The following is a 7,500-nucleotide window of genomic DNA, read 5'->3' on the forward strand; positions in this document are numbered from 1 at the left end:
ATCTATCTATCCTCTACGCGTGGCCACTTAAAACCACAGGAGCTTGGGAAACACAGGGCCGCCATCCACCTCACTGGTTTTGGGAGAGAATGCTGAAAGTCTCTTGCCGACTCTCTCTTGACTTGAGTGCTTCACGGGCGTGTGGTTAAGGCGTAGTGAGACCAGATGTATGAACTCAGGCCGGGTGCTGATGGCTCACGCCTGTAACCCCAACACTTTGGGAGGCCGAGGCCGTAGGATCCCTTAGAAGAATCCCCTAACCCCGGGGAAGTTGAGGCTGCAGTGAGCCACAATGGTGTCACTGCACTCCAGTCTGGGCGAAAGACAGAGCGAGACCCTGTCACAGACAGACAGACAGACAGACAGACAGACAGACAGGCACGCAGACAGGCAGGCAGGCAGGCAGGCAGGCAGGCAGGCGGGCAGGGAGACAACAGCTGTATTCTGTTCTTCTCGGGGTGGGAAGCAAAAAGAACAGCAGACGGCACTTCACGTTTCTGTTGTTGTTCTTGTTTTGGACGGAGTTTTCGCTCTTGTTGCCCACGCTGGAGTGCAATGGCCACCATCTCGAGGGATCCGCCTGCCCTCGGCCTCCCAAAGTGCGGGGATGACAGGCGTGAGCGTACCGCACCCGGCTCCCCCCCCCCCCCCAAATCCGCCCCCGAAACACCACCGCTTGTCTTCCGGACAGTTTTACGGCAGAGTGTTTGGCTGGCTTGCTGAAATTCATTCTACATAGAAATTTAGGATGTCAGCTTCTGGCCTCATGGACTCTGAGCTGAGGAGTCCCCTGGTCTGTCTATCACAGGACCGTACACGTAAGGAGTGGAAAAACCGCAATGTTCAAAATCAGTAATTTTGTGATCCAGAAATACGCGGATTCACCCAAAACACGGAAACTTTTACAAATTGTCTTAGTTAGTCCTGGTGTCTGTGTCAGTGATTCTTTTACGTTTGGACCTTGACCGAGAGAATTTCCAGTCGGTCTCTCGTCTCTCGTCTTCGGACAGAAGTTCCAGATGATCCGATGGCTGGGGTCTTAGGCTGTGTGCCCCCAGGGGCCCTGGTCGATTAGTTGTGGGGATCGCCTGGAAGGGCGCGGTGACCCACTGTGCTGTGGGGGCCTCCATCCTTCCCCCTCCCGCCTCCCCCTCCAGGCGATCCCAATTCATTCCGGGCTGACAGTCTCATTGGCAGACGTCGGGCATCACCTAGCGGCCACTGTTACTCTGAAAATGGAGGCCTCAACAGAGGAAGGAAGCTCAGGCCGCCTGCGCACAGCCTGGGGCAACTGTGTCTTCTCCACCGCCCCCGCCCCCACCTCCAAGCTCCCCCCTTCCTTGTTGCCTAGGAAATCGCCACTTTGACGACTGGGCCTGAGTGACCTTTGATCAGGCAGCATCAATCAATCAATCAATCAATGTAAATACAATACAATACGATACAATACAATTGTACGGGCGCGGTGGCTCACGCCTGTCATCCCAGCACTTTGGGAGGCCGAGGCTGGCAGATCACCTGAGGTCGGCAGTTCGAGACCAGACTGACCCACATGGAGAAACCCCGTCTCTACTGAAAATACAAAATTAGCCGGGCGTGGTGGCACATGCCTGTAATCCCAGCTACTCGGGAAGGGAAACGGAGGCAGGAGAATTGCTTGAACCTGGGAGGCGGAGGTCGCAGTGAGGCGAGATGGCGCCATTGCGCTCCAGTCTGAGCAACAAGAGCGAAAGTGCGTCTCCAAAAAAAAAAAAAAAAAAAAAAAAAAAACCAAGAAAACAAACCAAAAAGCAAGCAAGCAAGCAAGCAAGCAAGCAAACAAACAAACAAAAAACACCATTCTCTGTGAAGCTGCTTTGTCGTGTGTGTATTCGTCTCGCAGAGTTAAACCTTTCTTTTTACTCAGCAGGTTGGAAGGGTTTTTTTGTTGAATCTGTCTGTGTACATTTCGGAGACCCTTGTGTCGTATGGTGAAAAAATCTTATGTTTTCAGATAAAAACGAGAGAGAAGGTCTTCATGAAACAGCTTTGTGACGTGTGGATTCATCATACCGAGTTAAAACTGCCTTTGGATTCAGCAGTTTGGAAGCAGAATGGACATTTGGGAGCCCACTGGGGCCTGTTGTGAAAAACCGAGTATCCCCACCAGAGAAATAGAAAGAAGCTCTCTATGATACCGCTTTGTGATGTGTGGATTCATGGCACCGAATTACAACTAATTTTTGATTGAGGAGGTTTGAAGCACTCTTTCTGTAGAATCCGCGAGTATACCTTTGGGAGCCCACTGAGGCCTAGTGTGAAAAACCGAATATCCCCAAATAAAAACTAGAAAGAAGCTGTCTCTGAAACTGCTTTGTCGTGTGTGGATTCATCTCACAGAGTGAAACCTTTCTTTTGATATACCAGGTTGGAAGCGGCCCTTTTGTAGAATCTGCAAAAGGACATTTGGGAGCTATTCGAGGCCTAGGGTGAAAACCAGGAAACTGTAGATAAAAACTAACAAGAAGCTATCTGTAAAACTGCTTTTTAGCGATGTGTAGATTCCTCTTACTGAGTTAAACCTTTCTGTTGATTCAGCAGATTGGAAGCATTTTGTTGTTGTTGTTGTTGTTGTTGTTGTTGTTGTTGTTGTTGTAGTAGTAGTATTTTTTTCTTAATGTTTTTATTTTTTTTAAGACAGACTCTCACTCTGTCCCCCAGGCTGGAGTGCAGTGACACCATCTCGGCTCACTGCAACCTCTGCCTTCCAGTTGAAGGGATTCTCCTGCCTCAGCCTCCCAAGTAGTTGGGATCACAGGCACCCGCTACCAAGCCCGGCAAATTTTTTGTGTTCTTGGTAGAGATGGGGTTTCACCGTTTTGGCCAGGCTGGTCTCGAACTCCTGACCTCAGGTGATCCACCCGCCTCTGCCTCCCAAAATGCTGGGATGACAGGCGTGAGCCGCTGCACGCGGCCGATTGGAAGCAGTTCTTTGCAGAATCTTCGAAGGGACATTTGGGAGCCCTTTGTGGCTCCTGGTGAAAGTGAACATCCCCAGAGGAAAAGGAGAAAAACTGCTGCTGGTGAAACTGCTTTTTGACGTGTGGATTCACCTCGAACGGATAATTCTTTTGAACCAGGAGGTTGGAAACACGCTTTCCGTAGAATCTGTGAGGGGACATTTGGAAACCCATTGAGGCCTACGTTGGAAAGCAGACTATCCACAGATTAAAACCAGAGAGAGGCTATCTGTCACATTGATTTGTGATGCGTAGATTGATCTCTTAGCGATACACCATTCTTTGGATTCATCAGGTTAGAAACACTTTTTTTGGGCAGTCTCTCTGAATGGATTTTTGGGAGTCCCTTTAGGCCTATGGTGAATCACCTAATATTCCCAGATGAAAATTAGAAAGAATGTATTTGAGAAACTGCTTTGCGATGTGTGGACTCATCCTAAAGGGTTACACCTTTGTTTTGATTAGGCAGGTTGGAGACACTCTCTTTGTAGAGATTCGAAAGGGACATCTGGGAGCCCTTGAGGCCTACGTTGAAAAACTGAATATCCCCAGACAAAGACCAGAGAGAATATGTCATTGAAACGGCTTCGTGATGTCTGGGAGCTCTCTCTCTCTCTCTCTCTCTCTCTCTCTCTCCCCCCCCCCCCGCTTGTCTCTCTCCCTGTGTCTGTCTTCTGTCTTACTCTCTTTCTCTGCCTGTCCTTCTGTCTGTTGGTCTCTCTCTCTCTCTCTCTCTCTCTCTCTCTCTCTCTCCCCCCCCGTCTGTTTCTCTCTCTCTCTCTCTGTCTGTCTGTCTGTCTCTCTCTCTCTCTCTCTGTTTCTCACTGTCTCTCTCTGTCCGTCTCAAAAAAAAAGAAAAGGATAGATACATGCATGCATGCATACATACATACATACATACATACATACATACATGCATACGTGCATACGTACAATTAAAAATTAGAAATAAAATAAAAGGAATAACTAGGCCCGGCGCGGTGGCTCAAGCCTGTCATCCCAGCACTTTGGGACGCCGAGGGTGGTGGATCGCTGGATCACGAGGTGGTCAGACGAGCAGGGCCAGTATGGTGAAACCCCGTCCGTCTCTAGTCAAAATACCAAAAATTAGCCGGGCATGGTCGTGCGCCTCTGTAATCTCAGCTACTCGGGAGGCCGAGCTGAGGCAGGAGAATCACTTGAACCTGGGAGGCGGAGGTTGCAGTGAGCCGAGATCGCGCCACTGTACACCAGCCTGGGCGAGAGAGGGAGACAACCTCTCAAGCAATTAAAAATAAAAGTAAAAATGAAAGTAAAATTAAAAATTAAAAAAAAAAAAAGAAAAGGAAAATGAAATAATTAAAAAGTGAGTTTCCGGGAAGAGAGGGAAGAAAAAGAGAAAAGAAAAAAGAAAACAGTCCCACAGTGACATAAACACATGCCTCTCGCCTTTCGAGGCGTCAGTGATGCTACGAATGATGCGCAATTTTTTTTTTTAACTTCCTTTTATTTTATTATCATTTATTGTTTGACACGAGCCTCGGAGGCCCTCCCTCCCTCCGTCCCACTCCCTCCCTCCGTCCCACTCCCTCGTTGCCCACACAACTTCAGGAGACAGACCCTGGCTGGGCCAGATTGTTCTTCTCTTTGAGCAGTTGTTTCCCTGTCTTTCTTCGTGTCTTTAACCCGTGTGGACTCTTCTGCTCGGATTTCACAGATGGCAGCTCCACTTCAGGCCTTGTTGTTAGTGGGGGCTTTCCTGATTCTCCCCACATGTAGTGAAAGCAGGTAGATTCGCCTCGCCTCGCCTCGCCTCGCCTCGCGCCTCTCTCTCTCTCTCTCTCTCTCTCTCTCTCTCTCTCTCTGCTGCTTTCTTGCTTTTTCTTTCTGTCTCTTTCTCTCTTTCTGTCGTGCTTTCTTGCTGTCTTGTTTTCTTGCTTTCTTGCTTTGTCTTTCTTCCTGTCTTTCCTCTTTCTTTTTTTTTCTTTCTTCTCTCGTCTTTCTTTCTCGCTGTCTTTCTCCCTCTCTCTCTCTCTTTCTTCTTTCTTTCTTTCTGTCTTTCTTTCTCTCTCTCTTTCTTTCTTTCTTCCTTTCTTTCTTTCTTTCTTTCTTTCTTTCTCTCTCTCTCTCTCTCTCTCTCTTTCTTTCTTTCTTTCTTTCTTTCTTTCTTTCTTTCTTTCTTTCTTTCTTTCTTTCTTTCATTTTTTTTCTCTCTCTCTCCCCCAGCCTCTGAAAGTGCTGGGATCACAGGCGTCAGCCACCGCGCCTGGCCTATTTGCTTATGTTATGTTATCTTATTTTTTGTTTATTCATTTTTATCTGTTCATTCATGTGTATGCATATAAATTTTTTTCTATTTTAATGTAGTTTTATATGTTATACCTATATACAAATGGAAATACTTATATTAATATTTGTCTTCTCTTTTCTTCTCTTTTCTTTCTTTCTCTCCTTTAGGTTTTCCTTCCTTTCTTTCTTTCTCTGTTTCCTTCTTTATGTTTGCCTGCCTGCCTGCCTGCCTGCCTTTCCTCCCTCCCTCCCTCCCTCCCTCCCTCCCTCCCTCCCTCCTTCTCTGTCTGGATTCAGGAAGAGCCTACGCATTCTGTGTCTCCCTGTGTCCTCAACGACCCGCGACCGAGTCCTTGCTTGTTGTTTCTCCCACCGAGATGCCTCTCCGAACATCCACACGCCGTGGGTTGTCTTCTGACTGTGTCGCGGTCCATGCAGAGACAGGGTTTGGGGACCGTTTCTGTGGGGTTGGGGTACAGGGGCTGCGTTTTCGGCCTCGGGATAGCGTCTCTCGACTCACGGTTTCGGTTTTGCGGTCCGCGGGCCGGCCTGCCATCCGGATCTGTCTTGGTGACGTTCGCGACGGTTGTCGGACTCCATCTGGCGGCCGCTTTTATATCGTTCCCTTGGCTTCCGGAGCTGCGGTGGCAGCTGCCGAGGGAGGGGACCGTCCCCGCTGTGAGCTAGGCAGAGCTCCGGAAAGACCGCGGTCGTCAGCCGGGCTGTCCCGGTCGCGCCAGAGCTCTGGCGCGTCACTTGTGAGTCAGAGCTCAGGCGTGCAGGCTTATGTGGGGAGAGGTTGTCGCTGCGCTTTCGGGCCAGAGCCGGGTGTGGGGCTGCCGGGGTTGGTCGACCAGCACGCCGCGGCTCCCGAGGCCTGACCCGCGACCCGCGGGGACCCACCGGGCTTGGGGTGGGAGGCTGGGGACACCCTTCCCGGCCCGGTCGCGGGCCCGCGCGCATCCTGGCCGTCTGAGGCAGCGGCCGAATTTTTTCTGCAAGTCCCCGTGGGGAGCCGGGGACCGTCCTGCCTCGTCCCCCGGGTGCCGGGGAGCGGTCCCTCTGCCGTGACCTGTTGTTTGCAAGTCCCCGTGGGGAGTCGGAGAGCGCTCCCTGAGCGCGCGTGCGGCCCGAGAGGTCACACCTGGCCGGCCTTCGGTCCCTCGTGTGTCCCGGTCGTACGAGGGGACGGCCGGAAACGCTTCCGAGTCTCGCTCTGGAGACTCGGGCCGGCCCCTGCGTGGCACGGGTGGCCGGGAGGACGTCCCTGGCCCGGCGCTGCTCCGGCGTGTGTCCTGGGGTCGACCAGAGGGCCCTGGGTGCTCCGTGTCTGGCTGCGATGGTGGCGATTTTGGGGACAGATGCCCGTGTCGCGGGTTCCCTGGGCCGGCGGCGTGGTCGGTGACTCGACCTCCTGTCTCCTGGGGAGGTATATGTTTCACTCCGAGCCGGCATTTTGGGCCACCGGGTTATTGCTGACACGCTGTCCTCTGGCGACCTGTCGCTGGAGAGGTTGGGTCTCTTGGATGCGTCGCGGGTCTTCGGCCTCCCGGTGACCCGGCTAGCCGGCCCTGCTCGTGCTTGAGCCGCCTGCTGGGGCCCGTGTGCCCGGTCTCTCATGCATCCGAGCGTCCCAGCTCCCGGTGCCGCCTTGGGTCCGGGTCTCTGACCCACCTGGGGGCGGCGGGGAAGGTGGCGCGGGCTTACCCTGCCACCGTGCGCTCCCCGCTGCGGGCACCTGGGGCGGCCGAGACAACCCCACTCCCGCTGGCTCCGTGCCGTGCGTGTCAGGCATTCCTCGTCTCTGCCGGGTTGTCTGCCGCCCCTGTCCTGGAGCTGGGGATGGCCAGGCTGATCTGCTCGCTGGCCTCTGGGGAGGCTGTGGCTGGCTGGCCGACCCTGCTCCGGGGATGCTTTCCCTGATCGATGTGGTGATGTCACGCTCTCCCGGGCCGGGACCGAGCCGCGACGGGCGAGGGGCGGGCATTCGTGGTGAATGAGACCCGTTCTTCTCGTCCCGCCCGCGGGGTTTCCCCCGTCTCCCATCCCCGCCTGCGGGCGGTGCGTTGGGAGGCACTGGGGTGCGGAACCCGGCCCGACCTCGCTGTCCCGACCCCGCCGTCTGCCTCGTGGCGTCCGGCGTGGGTCAGCGGGGGTCCTCTGACGCAGCAGGCACTCCTCGCTTTCGCCTCTTGTGGTCGTCGCCTCGTGGGCCGCCCCCCTCCGCGGCGGT

This window comes from Macaca mulatta, chromosome 10 (assembly GCF_049350105.2).
Source record: "Macaca mulatta isolate MMU2019108-1 chromosome 10, T2T-MMU8v2.0, whole genome shotgun sequence".
In the NCBI taxonomy this organism is placed as follows: Eukaryota; Metazoa; Chordata; class Mammalia; order Primates; family Cercopithecidae; genus Macaca; species Macaca mulatta.